This window comes from Notolepis coatsorum (assembly GCF_963971535.1).
Source record: "Notolepis coatsorum genome assembly, chromosome: 6".
Lineage (NCBI taxonomy): Eukaryota > Metazoa > Chordata > Actinopteri > Aulopiformes > Paralepididae > Notolepis > Notolepis coatsorum.
Genome location: NC_140170.1, coordinates 41,660,604 through 41,675,603, shown reverse-complemented (window position 1 = coordinate 41,675,603; position 15,000 = coordinate 41,660,604). Strand labels below are relative to the sequence as shown.

At 42.6% G+C, this 15,000-nt stretch overlaps 1 protein-coding gene across 1 annotated transcript in view; it reads right to left on the bottom strand.

Annotated features, from left to right (window-relative positions):
• necab2 (N-terminal EF-hand calcium binding protein 2) overlaps nucleotides 1–15,000 on the bottom strand; it is a gene marked incomplete at both ends in the record, with an annotated part of 380,241 nt that overhangs the window by 190,331 nt on the left and 174,910 nt on the right. The gene's annotated exons all lie outside the window — the stretch shown is intronic.

Below are 15,000 nucleotides of genomic sequence, written 5' to 3'. Positions count from 1 at the left end.
CAGCTCAGCAGCAGTAGCGTCTGGAACAGTGAACACGCACATTGAAACAGAGCAAGGATAGTGTTTTCGCGACCCAAAACAAATCCCTGCTGTTTTATTCCGTAACGGGTCAAATGCATATAACATGCTTTGCAATCCTTGCCATTCCTTTATGACCACGTCGTGTTTAAGAACGGAATTAATGTCCCGTTAGCATAAGCTAACAACAAGCTCTTGGCTGCATCCTATGCTGCAATGTCTACTCCTACACTAACGTGTTGGGGCTCACTCTTGACCAGGAATTTGAGCTATTGAGCAAATCTAACCATGCCTATAATGACTAGTTAAATGTACTGCCATTTCGGTTTTATTTTCTACCTGGGAGCATGACTTAACTAATGGTATTTGACAGTCAACTCACCTCCTGCTGAATAGTATTATTCTGAATTTATGTCGTTGTCCCATAAAGAGTAATTATGTGGAGAAAAGTTTAGCTTCTACAATAATTACCTTGTTTGACTCCTGTTCCTCTGGCCCCCCACAGCCAAATTAGTGTTTTAACTTTACTACTTTACAAGTATGGTCTTGTCAATATTCCAATGTACAGTTTTGCTTGTACAGTTGTACAGTGTCCCCACCCACCCCTCCTACCCAACCTCCCCCCACCCACCCAACCACCTCCAATGTACAGTACCCCCCCCCCCCCACCTACCCAACCACCTCCAATGTACAGTTTCTACGTCAAATGTATATACTTTTTTTCTGGACTCTTTTCGTATCACAAACAGTACTGTATTTGCAAATCTGGTATGTCATAAATGTATAGATGTAGCAGTACTGTCTATCTGTATGTCATATATGTTACGATGAATTGAAAATGGGGGACCCTGATGTAAACAAGACGAAAGTCTTTCTCTGGTCTGCATCCCCTTAACAATTGTATGTATTGAGCTGTACTGTACCCATTCTGCAATCTGTTAATAAAGTTTTCAATCAATCAAGCTAAAGCCCTGTTCAGAGCGACAGAGACTGGGAAGGAGGGGGGGGGGGGGGCATTCTCCCTCTGTGTGTGTGCGTTTGAAAAGATATGATGGAGTCAGACGACTATATTATATTGATAGTAAATGTACTGAGGGTGGACAGACAGATGATGTTGATATTTAAACATAAAAAATACAATACATAATAAATGTATCCATGATCATCATGCAACATAAAACAATTGCAGGAACGGTTTGGGAGAGGAAGGTGTTTTAGGTTGCGTGTTCCAAAAAATTTACTTAAAGTTTAAAGCTCAATATATCAAAACGTGGCACTTTATAGTGAACAGGAGGTCTATTTGTATTAAAAACAAAAAGACAGGACCGGAAAAGTCTTTATCGTATGTAGGGGTGCCCTGGAATATTTTATTGGACACAGGGGTGCCTTGGCAGCAGAAAGGTTGAGAACCCCTGCTCTAGACGGCTTGTTCCGCTCCGCTAATCGCTCATGTTGACCCCGCCCCCAAGTCGCTCACCGCTCACCTTGAATCGAGCGCTCCCCGCTCCCCGCTCCACATAGCTCGGCAGATTTTTTTTTGGAGCATGGTGTAAATGAGCTCAAACTACAACAGTCTACACCCCCTGGGCCCCTTAACAATTGTTTGTATTGAGCCGTATTGTAATTGTACCCATTCTGCAATGTTAAATAACGTTGTTTATCCATTCACTAGCTCTACTAAGCGATGATAGCTAGCCTAGCCACAATGCTATGGTCGCTGCCATTAACGTTAGCATGTGAGCTAACGACAACAACAATGGCGTCATATACTTTTTCTAACAGGATGTGAGTGACGGTTCACCCTTCTCATTGGTTGAAAATGGCCTTCATGTTTGTACATCGCCATCTGTTGCTTTGGCGTTGTACTACATGTATATATTACATCAACAGTGTTAAACCACTGTGTGAGCGGCCCGGAGCGGATTGGAGCGGAGGAGAACTCTCGCTCCGGACGTCGCGCCGACCCATTTTAAAACCCACTCCTCGCTCACGTCAAAACCGCCCGCTCCGCTCCCCGCGCCGCTCACGTGCACTGGTATCCAGCCAGCCCTGGCCCTGCCCCCATTGGGCTTGTCAAGGTGGTGTGATGGTCAAGGTGGTGTGATCTCCCCTGCGCCGTGGCAAACAGTGTCGACTGCAGCGGCTATTCTACCTCAAACCAGATCTGACTTGCACAGCCGCGATGGATCTGCTCTACGTCGCCCTCGGCTTCTAACCACGCCCGCTGTTCTTGAACTGGATCCGAGCGGTTCTCCTGCCCCCTGCTGGGGAATATGACTCTGAGACTTTGAGCTCCAAGCCTTGACTTTTAGCCTTTATCTTATTTTCACACCAGTGCTCGTATTCCTATGCTTTTCTTAGTTCTTAGATATATTTATTTTAATTTGAAAATGTTCTTATGTATTTTAGATACTATTGCTACCATGTATGTATGTATGTATGTATGTATGTATGTATGTATGTATGTATGTATGTATGTATGTATGTATGTATGTATGTATGTATGTATGTATGTATGTATGTATGTATGTATGTATGTGTTTCATTACATGTATGTATATGGGGCATTCTACCGAATTAGTTCAAAGTGCGGTCCCACAACAAGAAAAACGATTTAACAAAGTATTCAGACATATTTACTAAGAATATGTTATGATCTATTTAAACCCAAGGCATTAAATGAGATTGCGATGAGCTAAATCATCCTTTATAGGGTACTTTTTATTGGGAAGTAGCTGTCCCAGACCCTGACCGTAAATTGAAATGTATGTAAATAACATTTTAACACTAATTTAGTTCAATGGTGTAATTTCAAAGATCTTCATGATTAAGTTTAAACAGAAGTTGAAAGATTTAGATTTATTGTGGGTTTAATTTTTAAATTAAAAAAATATACAAAAAAATCTTGTAGTGTTCCAAGTTTTCATGTCACTACTGTGGTATAATATATTGTCCTCATGTAAATATATCCCCCTCCCCTGTATCCCCTTACCTATGCCCCCCCCCTCTCTGTGGAATAAGATATCCCCCTCCCCTGTGTCCCCCAAACCTGTACCCCCTCCCCCCCATCTGACCTATCAAATGGGACCACATCCCCCCCCTTGTTAACTATATAGGTCTCCTCCCGAGATCTATCAAGGTCTTACCTGGGTAATTTCAGCTGATCACCTGGGGCGAGAGCCTCAGCCATTCTCTCTATGTATTCTATCTGTTTGGTTAATAAACCTTGTTATTATCCAAGCCTCGGTTGACTGAGACATTCTTCATCAGGATATCCACAAATATCCCACAATTGGCGTCTACGAACTTGTGACGGACTTTTTGCGTCCTCCCGGCGTGCTGTATCATTCAACTATACAGAGAAAAGTGAGTATAATAGGATGGTCGACAAAATGTATGGAAAGGAATTGAAACCTTCCCGCTTTTCTCTGTGCCAGGTGAATATTACAGAATGTTGTCAAATATTGAGATCATGGCTGAGTGAGAATAATGTGCATTAATATATCTGATCTGTATTGAGAATCGTACCGGGGAAACGCGTGTACCTGGGTCCTTATCTGGACAGATGTTCTGAAAGGATGGGTTGTCTGTGCTATTCCCGGATTTGGCTGTTGCCAAACCGAAAGTTAGGGCACAAAATAATCGGTTGTTGGTTTGCTAACCCAAGTCTAGCTGATGCAGGCTAAAATATAGGCAACAAGGCAAGAAGCGTGGGCTTATTATGATGTGATATCCATGGAAAACGCTACTCTATTGGAACCTATTAATTACCAGAGTAGCGTCATAATATTCATTGTTTCAACCTCAAACTAAGCTCACAATCTTTTCCATTCCTGAAAACGATGTATTTTGGATTAAATTAACCAATTGATTATACAGATAGCGGGAAGATGACCTGTCTCGGGAGTACGTGAATGTACATTTAACGAGTCGCAGGTCGAAGGGACCGTGAGTGTGATTAAAAGGTATATATAATCTAATATATCGCTGGTAAATTTCGAAGTCAGGTTCGGTCGTTATGACTTTAATAACGATGTATAGATATATCAAGGGATAAATGCCTTGTCGCAGCAGATGCTGGCCGACTAAACGAACAAGCGATCCAATACAGTCAGACATACACACACGTTAACTTATATGTATTATTGTTTGTTTGTCTGTTTAAGTCTCGTTTGTATGTGCACAAGTATTATAGGACCCGTCGCGTTGCTTTATTGAGTCAAGAACCGGCTACGGATAGCGCGACGAGCATTGAGAGACGAATTACCGTTATACAAAGAATAACATTGAAGTGCAGTTCACGGGAACAAACTATGATAGTAATTTCCGGATTCCGCAGAACACCGGCCCACGGGAACGGCCATTTGGAGAAGTATAGTTTTATCGTTTCAGTTTGTTTACGTTTCACATATGCACAGGCGCGTTCATTCGGTAACAAAACGCTGGTATAGGAATTCCAGGCTATTGAGAGCTCGTTGGAAAAATACTGTATGAATTGCAAAGCGTTATTTCCGAGGCGAATGAGAACGCACGAACGTCGCATGGAGCGATGACGTCACGCTATGCGCGCCGTGAAGTGATTATTTTATATTAAACTATCCATAAGCGAACGTAAAGTGTAATGTACCCAAGGCCAAGGGTGCGTGAAATCCACGTGTAGTATATGTTTTATTTGTATATGTATGTGCGCGCTGCTATTGGAAAATGTTGAGTTGAGGTGGCGAGATGCGGGTTGCTGACGACACGTAACGGATCCAACCCAACACAACAGCTGTCCCCGGTGAGTATGACAATCATAAATATAGATGCATTGATTGATTGAAAACTTTATTAACAGATTGCAGAATGGGTACAATACAGCACAGCTCAATACACAATTGTTAAGGGGATGCAGACCAGAGAGAGACTTTAGTCTTGTTTACATCAGGGTCCCCCATTTTCAATACCAGATTTGTTTACATCAGGGTCCCCCATTTTCAATTTATCAGAACATATTATGACATACATGACAGACAGATAGTCAGTACTGCTACATCTGTACATTTATGACATACCAGATTTGCAAATTCAGTACTTTTTGTGATACAAAAGGAGTCAAGAAAAGGGAGTCATTTGACGTAGAAACTGTACATATACACAACTATCAGTTAAAGCAAATTACAACTATCTCAGATCACTTGAGTGTTTATGTGCTTTAATTTACACATTATAAGTCACATAAAGCTAATTACAATGTCTGTTTCAGAATTATAATACATCTGTGGGCGTACCGGTCATACTGACCATGGGAGCTAAACAAACACTTCCGGTTCCCAATATATGGCAGTACAGGAATTGTAGTCCACATAAACAGCGTTAGATTAGACTTTATAAGCTTTCAATGTTGAAAACTTGGAACACAAACAACATAGATCATGTTTAAAAGTAAGATGTTTAAGTTATATTCACTTGAGTTAATGTGTTTATCTAAAGAACCAATGAAAGATAACTAGCCCTTTCCATTGTAAGACATTTTAAACATGATTCAAAATGTGTGGGTCCACATTCATATGCTTGTGTACATATGCGATATGATTGATAAATGATAACACTATCATTACATCCAAGAACGGGATGGATGAGATCTAGCTAATGTTTGTTGAGCACACAGACAGTCAAAGAGGATTCACCCAGGTTTTAGAAAAGAGTGGAAAATTAACATGTGTTTGTATTTACAGATCTGGCTCTGAGGCGAGATGCAAAACAGTGAATGACTACACCCAAATTGTATCACAAAAGACAGAAAATCCAACAATTTGCATGTCAACCGAGAGACAGTGCAGAGCTGAGAGACAATCGATTGACCATTTGGAACAAATCTACATCCAAAACACCCACATGTAAATTTCTTCAGAGTGGGCACTTGGGAGACAAAGCAATGCAAATGCCTGCACTCGTGACCACAGACTTGATGAACTCACCTAGCGGTGGATGACAACAGAGAACCACTTAATTAACATGAATTAGACACCGGTGATGAATTTGCAGTTATGAAAATCTACCTAACTCCCATACTAACAATAACTAACCAGTCGTTTTCATCATCTCTTTTCAAAAGACACATGAATTAGAGAAGTGCCCGAGATGAAAGATTAATGATGAAAACAACTACTTACAATCCCCTCCTTCTATTCTCTGTTTATAACCAATAACATGCATGACTTTCCTTAGACTATTCTTTTAACAACTAATACTCTCCATGATTGCAAAATTATCAACCACCAAAATTGCAGCACAATTATCTAAATGTACAAGATATCAACAACATTGATCATTTAGCTGACACTTTTATCCAAAGCGACTCACAGGTTCTGTACGACAGGACATCAGGCAAGGCACACCTCTATCAGCTGAGTAACAATGGTCATCAAAGTGTTGAGTGCTACAGTGTAGATTAGTTTATTAGGACAAATGCATGACAGTAAGGTTAGTTAAAACGTAGATGACAAAACAAATGATTGTTTTTCATGCAAAAATTAACTGGCTACCTAGATTTTATGTTTTTTCCCCATGCTATGCTATGATGAGCCATACTGAGATGTGAAAAACGCCAGAGAAGTCGTGGCGAGGTAAGTATCCTGAGGCACACCCAACGCATCCTGAGGTAAGATCAACTTCAATTTAACACCACAGACTATTTTATCTGATTCAAGACTTTGGCCATTCATTTACAAATTTTATTTAAAGCCTAATGCTGTAAGATCTAGTTAGACACAAGATCTGATAAAATTGTAGTGAATGTGACCTTCTTGACGTAAGTTATCACTGCTAATGCAATTGGTTTGCATTTCCTATTGTCAATTAAGTGATTTTATTTACTATGAATTGAATTAATCCCAAAATGATTTTCCACTTTAGCAGAAAGGCGTTGAATCATTTATGTGAGGAGTTTTCTAAGGCAGTGTTTATCACCCTCAGATCACGAATTGGTGAGAGGACAGGACGAGTGAGACGACGCGCGACCTGAACCACGAAGCTGCGGACACAACCAATGACGATTCGGACAATAAGAAGAGATCTAAAGACGATAAAGGGCGAGAATGTCTCCTTCACTATCGCAGCAAGCGGGCAGCCAGAGAGACGGTATAGGATTACTAATGCTTTCACCAGCCAAGAAATAGGCCTGTCGCAGTACACCTACCCCATCGCCAAGCTGATGGATAAATATGTGCACCTGCGTCAACTACCTATCCCGCTCATAGACGGTGCCACCCCGACCCTGCTGATAGGCTCCGACCATGCAGACCTCATAGTCCCGATAGACCGGGTCCACACAGGGCCCAGAGGCTGTCCTGCAGCAGTCGAGACCCGCCTAGGATGGACATTACAAGGCCCCCTCGCTAAGTCTCTTAACCGAACAGCAGCCACTAGCTGCCTCCACTCCAGAGTGACAGAAGAAGACACCACCCTCCTACAGCATGTCGAGAGGCTATGGACACTAGAGACAATGCCCTTTAAGAACGAAAAGAAAGACATTCGTTCCAAGGAAGACATTTACGCCATAGCACTCCTCGAGCAAGGGACAAAGAGAGTCAAAGTCAATGGAGTGATGAGATACGCAACTCCACTCTTGAGGCGAGAGGGTATGCCCACCTTCCACGCCCCAAAAGAAGCGACGGAGCGGTATCTATTGAACACAGAGCGGCACCTAGCCAGAGACCCCGCTCAAGAGACTGTGTACCGCGCTGAGATTAACAAGCTAATCACAGCAGGACACATAAAGAAAATTGACAACCAGAGGCGACGACAACTACCGTGGGAGAACCATCCAACCCAGCCCACAGACATCCCCAAGAAAGTGGAGCAGAGGACCACGAAGGAGACTGACCAAGGAGACACTGACGAAGAGGAGATCAACCTTTGACGGCCTCCACCCCGGCACTGCAGACCAAACCCATCACCTGCAGATGGGAACCAAAGCCCCGACCATCAAGGTGGATTCCCATGACAAGATTGTCATCCGTGTGAGAGAGAGCGTCCTACTGACTAGCCACTACACCGGCGGGCCCTCGCCCTCCATCAAGTGGTACCGCAATGACGAGGAGAGGACAGCGAAACCAGCACAACACATTCAAAAACGCCCGCCCCCTCGCCCCTCTAGTACCGCGATGACGAGGAACGGGGGGGACCAACCACCACGTTCAAGAACGACCACCATGTCTCTAGGCCTGATAGGGGCCAAGCGTGAGCACAGTGGCAGACATGTGATGGTGGTGGAGAACAACATAGGCTGCAGGAAAAGACCACTATAGTTGACTGCTACCGGTGACCCTTGACAAGGTACACAGGGAGCGGACGGCGACCTCCTGTAGGCCCCCTCTGAATGAACGACGACCAGTGAATGTTCCCGACTGCATCGTCAAGAAGAGACATCATCAGAGACCTGTAGAACAAGATACTTCTGAACACACATTGTCCACATTGTTATGTATGTATTGGCCCTGCCACACGACAGACCAAGAACAGATGATCAACACTTCACAGCAACTGTCAGATTCACAAACAAGAACTGTTTCACAGAGTTCATATGTATCTGGAAAATTATTGACTAGGAATATGATGAAATACAATCAGCAAGATTGCATTAACCAATTTTATAATGACAATGAAAAATGATCACAGAGTCACATTACAAAATGGTATTGTTAAACAGGGCAGAACCAGTTGGATTGTTCCAAGACACCAAGTTTGTGTTCAACATTGATAGTATGCACCACAGAACAATGCATAACGATTATCATAATCACCTTTTATATTAACCACTAGGTTAACGGTTTTCAATTTTATTTTGACACATTAGCCACTAAGGTAATGTCTATTGTATGTATTTATTTAATTTTTATGTGTTACTGTTTGGCCCTGCCACACGACCGACAGAGAACACCTTGTCAACAACGACGCAACATCATTCAGATTAATACCTTCACAAGAAGGAAACTTTTCACACAATTGTATGTATCTGCAAAACGATGAACTAGAGATGTGATGAAAAGAAATCAATGAGAAAGCATTAACAATGGTTAGTAATAATGAGCTAAAATGTATTGCTGAAGGAAGAAGTGACCACATGATCACATTACATCACATTTGAATTACTTAGGTTACAAAATTGTATTGTCAGACAAGAAAGAATCAGTTGTTTTATTCTCTCATAGAAGAGGACATGTAACGTTGTTTTGCACCTATATGGTGATGCACTAGAATTACATACAGAAGCGATGCATAAGACGTTTTATCTCCTCATTTATAGAGAAGAAATGGAGAAAATTGCCTGATTCTAAGTAAAGACCAACAAAACTGAGGCAATCACAGATGAACGTGACACTCAAACTCAGGGTAAATACAACTGGATCCTAAGTAATTTCATCAAGAATCATCATAAAACGTGCAAAAATATATGTATATATTTTTGAACAGTTTCCCATAATCAATCATGTTAGTTTTATTAACCACCAGGTTAACGGTTGTTAAAATGTTTTTGTACACATTAGCCTAATTATGCACACAATTTTGTTTTTTCACCCTGTGCAATCTGACCACACAGACAGTGCATGTATTTAATTGGTTTATTACGATGCCTGTATGCACAAACGATCACATTAGCTCCCCAGAGTCACGACATGAACGACTGAAGGTATGCCAAGATATTTGCACAGCGATAGCTTCAAATGATTATGTTAATTGTTGTTTGATATCAGAGATGAGGACCACTCATTGATATAGGTATTTTGAGCGATTAATAAAAGAAAAGGGTGATATCTATTCCCATATCTCTGATATCAAAATAACACAGACCGCAGTCCAGTCGATCATGTCATGAATCATGTATGTAAATAATTCTATTAATCATGTATGTAAATAATTCTATTTTAAACTATTATCCCCACTTTTACCTGTTCCAAACAATCCTGGTATATTATACATTAATCTCACCCACATTATAAGAAAGAAAAGTGAGTATTGTGGTATAATATATTGTCCTCATGTAAATATATCCCCCTCCCCTGTATCCCCTTACCTATGCCCCCCCCCTCTCTGTGGAATAAGATATCCCCCTCCCCTGTGTCCCCCAAACCTGTACCCCCTCCCCCCCATCTGACCTATCAAATGGGACCACATCCCCCCCCTTGTTAACTATATAGGTCTCCTCCCGAGATCTATCAAGGTCTTACCTGGGTAATTTCAGCTGATCACCTGGGGCGAGAGCCTCAGCCATTCTCTCTATGTATTCTATCTGTTTGGTTAATAAACCTTGTTATTATCCAAGCCTCGGTTGACTGAGACATTCTTCATCAGGATATCCACAAATATCCCACACTACCGAAACACAGGAGTTTTAGTCCATTGGCTGAGCCTGGTTTTTAGCCACACCCCTGCATTTTTGACCAGGCAGTGACACTGCCTCCCTGTCCCTCATGGCTGCATGGTAAGTAGCTAAATCCCATACTTTTGAAATAAATGTGTTCCAAAGTCTGAAAATCGGTGTATAACTTTAAGAATTGTCACATATTCTCTTCAATTACAGTTTTTCTCAATTGCTTTGGTGCATTTCTCTGATCAGAATTAAAGTTCTCATAACTGTTAGTTCAACCTCCACAACATTTTGTAATTTGTGCACATCATAGTAGCAGTTTCTCATTCCTCCGAACAAATTGCAAATGCTTTTGGACATGCATCAATTGCTTTCATACAATTCTCTGCTGTTTTATAACATTATCATTTGCTTAGGTCATGTCAGTCAAAATGAACTATACTTATGACTGCTGAATAGTCATTCCCTATAAAACTAATAGTCCTCATTTCATTGCTTGAGTCATTACATACAAATATGTTGAACTAGTTGTCAAAATCTGTCAAGCAAATTTTATACATTTCTTTATAATTTTTCCCCTGAATGGAGCTGGATGCCAGGGAATTGCTGCACACATTCATATATGTTGATGAGGTGGGTTTCAATCTGGCAAAAGGTAGAAGGCGTGGAAGGAATCGCATTGGACAGAGAGCAACCACTGATGTCCCAGGCCAACGAGGAGGGAATATTACAATGTGTGCAGCCATCTCAGAAAACGGCGTCCTCACCCATATGCCCCGCATTGGTCCATACAACACACAACATCTGCTGACTTTTTTAGACACTCTTTACAGGGACATAATCCCTGAGAATGAGAGGGGTCTAAATGGCGACCATCTGACCAAGTACGTTGTTGTATCGGATAATGTGCGTTTTCACCACGCAATTCTGGTCACACAGTGGTTTGCAGCACATGAAAGGATGCTGGTGGAATATCTCCCTCCCTACTCCCCATTCCTGAATCCAATAGCCAGACAGACAGGAACGTCTGGATGTGAATGAATGATTTACAGTACTGTGTATGTTGTATGTTCCAATTCAGTTCCAATATGTACTGCAATATTGTTTACAGTTGTGCACAGCTCTACCCAAAGGCCAAAGGGTGTTTCTTATGTTTGTTGTAAATTTGTTTGTATTTTTCTTTTGCACAATGCTGTGAACAAATTAAAATTGCAAAGAGCATATGCAGTAAAAATGTGAAACATACGTGTCTTGTACTCATTTACCTCACTAAATACAGCAATGTGTAACTGTAGATTTCAAATGGATGTGCAAATAGTGTATAGTGCTGTCTTGAGCATTTTCAGAAAGTGTCACCAAGATCTGACTTTTTTTGCATTGGAAAACACTTACAGAGTGAACTGTCATAACGAAAACATGGCAAAGCCATTTGACTATCTTGTTCATAAACAATGGTGTCAGAACTTTTCATTTTGATGACAGTGACACTTTCATTGACATGAATACTTGCCTTTGAGGAATGAATTATCCATTGTGAGCAAGTGACACGCTTCTGCAGGTTATCACCTAGGTTTTGCAGTTTGTACTAATTGTTTTGAGAAATGCACTAACAGTTATGAGAACTTTAATTCTGATCAGAGAAATGCACCAAAGCAATTGAGAAAAACTGTAAGTAAACTTTTTGGGGTTTTATGCTAAATATTATGTTGTTATGTGTGTACACCTCTTCAAATATGTGTATGCTAGCCATGTGCTTGCTAGCATTCTTTAGTTATGCTCAAAGTTAGCTAGAATTGTCACTACCGAAACATATGGTAAAGTTTCGGTAGTGATGTGATCATTTCGGTAGTGACCAAATGGAATGGTAAGTAGTTAAATCCCATCATTTTGAAATAAATGTGTTCCAAAGTCTGAAAATCAGTGTGTAACTTTAACACGGGTGGAAGAGGTTAATGCTCATAACATAAAACATATTTTATTGAATAATAATATGCATATCTGTGTAATACAAATATCTGTGTCCATCTCATTATCTGTGCTTTCCCGAATTAATATGCGGGCTCATCCCTACTATACAGGCCCTGTAGTCCCTCCCTGACTGACTAACTGATTGATTAACTCACTCACTCACTGACTCACTCACTCACTCACTCACTCACTCACTCACTGACTGACTGACTGACTGACTGACTGACTGACTGACTGACTGACTGACTGACTGACTGACTGACTGACTGACTGACTGACTGACTGACTGACTGACTGACTGAATGACTGACTGACTGACTGACTGACTGACTGACTGACTGACTGACTGACTGACTGACTGACTGACTGACTGACTGACTGACTGACTGACTGACTGACTGACTGACTGACTGACTGACTGATTGATTAACTCACTCATTCACTGACTGACTGACTGATGGACTGACTGACTGAGGAGGCAGAGATGGAGAGCTCTCCTGCTTGCCTTCATTCTTCCATCCATCTCTTCTCCAAGTTATTCTCTATCCCTCCTATAAGTAATCTCAGTCTTGTGGTTTCTCTCTCTCTCTATTCTCTCTGTGTCTGTCTCTCATTCCTTTCAGTCTTGGTCCACACCTGCTTTCTCTGTCATTGCCTCTTTGCGTCATGGCTGCCTTTCTCCTTTCCTCTGTTTCAGATCATTTAATCCTTCTGTCTTTCTCTGTCTTTTTCATTATCTCCTCTCTCTTTCTATCCATCTATCTTATTTTTCTCTTTTTTTCTTTCTTTCTTTCTTTCTTTCTTTCTTTCTTTCTTTCTTTCTTTCTTTCTTTCTTTCTTTCTTTCTTTCTCTTGTGTCTCTATTTATCCCGGCTCTTAGTTTCTGGGAGTGAGTAAGAGAGAGAGAGAGAGAGAGAGAGAGAGAGAGAGAGAGAGAGAGAGAGAGAGAGAGAGAGAGAGAGAGAGAGAGAGAGAGAGAGAGCGAGAGGTAAGGACAGAGCAGTAGAGAGGGGGAGAGAGAGAGGTAAGGACAGAGCAGTAGAGAGGGAGAGAGAGAGAGAGAGGTAAGGACAGAGCACTAGAGAGGGAGAGAGAGAGAGAGAGGTAAGGACAGAGCACTAGAGAGAGAGAGAGAGAGAGAGAGGTAAGGACAGAGCACTAGAGAGGGGGAGAGAGAGAGAGAGGTAAGGACAGAGCACTAGAGAGAGAGAGAGAGAGAGAGAGGTAAGGACAGAGCACTAGAGAGGGAGAGAGAGAGAGAGAGGTAAGGACAGAGCACTAGAGAGAGAGAGAGAGGTAAGGACAGAGCACTAGAGAGGGAGAGAGAGAGAGAGAGGTAAGGACAGAGCACTAGAGAGGGAGAGAGAGAGAGAGGTAAGGACAGAGCACTAGAGAGGGAGAGAGAGAGAGAGGTAAGGACAGAGCAGTAGAGAGGGGGAGAGGGAGAGAGAGGTAAGGACAGAGCAGTAGAGAGGGAGAGAGAGAGAGAGGTAAGGACAGAGCAGTAGAGAGGGAGAGAGAGAGAGAGAGAGAGGTAAGGACAGAGCACTAGAGAGGGAGAGAGAGAGAGAGGTAAGGACAGAGCAGTAGAGAGAGAGAGAGAGAGGTAAGGACAGAGCACTAGAGAGGGGGAGAGAGAGAGAGGTAAGGACAGAGCAGTAGAGAGGGGGAGAGAGAGAGGTAAGGACAGAGCACTAGAGAGAGAGAGAGAGAGAGAGAGAGAGAGGTAAGGACAGAGCACTAGAGAGGGGGAGAGAGAGAGGTAAGGACAGAGCACTAGAGAGGGGGAGAGAGAGAGAGAGGTAAGGACAGAGCACTAGAGAGGGAGAGAGAGAGAGAGAGGTAAGGACAGAGCACTAGAGAGGGAGAGAGAGAGAGAGAGGTAAGGACAGAGCACTAGAGAGAGAGAGAGAGAGGTAAGGACAGAGCACTAGAGAGGGGGAGAGAGAGAGAGAGGTAAGGACAGAGCACTAGAGAGAGAGAGAGAGAGGTAAGGACAGAGCACTAGAGAGGGAGAGAGAGAGAGAGGTAAGGACAGAGCACTAGAGAGAGAGAGAGAGAGAGAGGTAAGGACAGAGCACTAGAGAGGGGGAGAGAGAGAGAGGTAAGGACAGAGCACTAGAGAGAGAGAGAGGTAAGGACAGAGCACTAGAGAGGGAGAGAGAGAGAGAGGTAAGGACAGAGCACTAGAGAGGGAGAGAGAGAGAGAGAGGTAAGGACAGAGCACTAGAGAGGGAGAGAGAGAGAGAGGTAAGGACAGAGCAGTAGAGAGGGAGAGAGAGAGAGAGGTAAGGACAGAGCACTAGAGAGGGAGAGAGAGAGAGAGGTAAGGACAGAGCACTAGAGAGGGAGAGAGAGAGAGAGGTAAGGACAGAGCAGTAGAGAGGGGGAGAGAGAGAGAGAGGTAAGGACAGAGCAGTAGAGAGGGGGAGAGAGAGAGAGGTAAGGACAGAGCAGTAGAGAGAGAGAGAGAGAGAGAGAGGTAAGGACAGAGCACTAGAGAGGGAGAGAGAGAGAGAGGTAAGGACAGAGCACTAGAGAGGGAGAGAGAGAGAGAGAGGTAAGGACAGAGCACTAGAGAGGGGGAGAGAGAGAGAGGTAAGGACAGAGCAGTAGAGAGGGGGAGAGAGTTAGGTAAGGACAGAGCACTAGAGAGGGAGAGA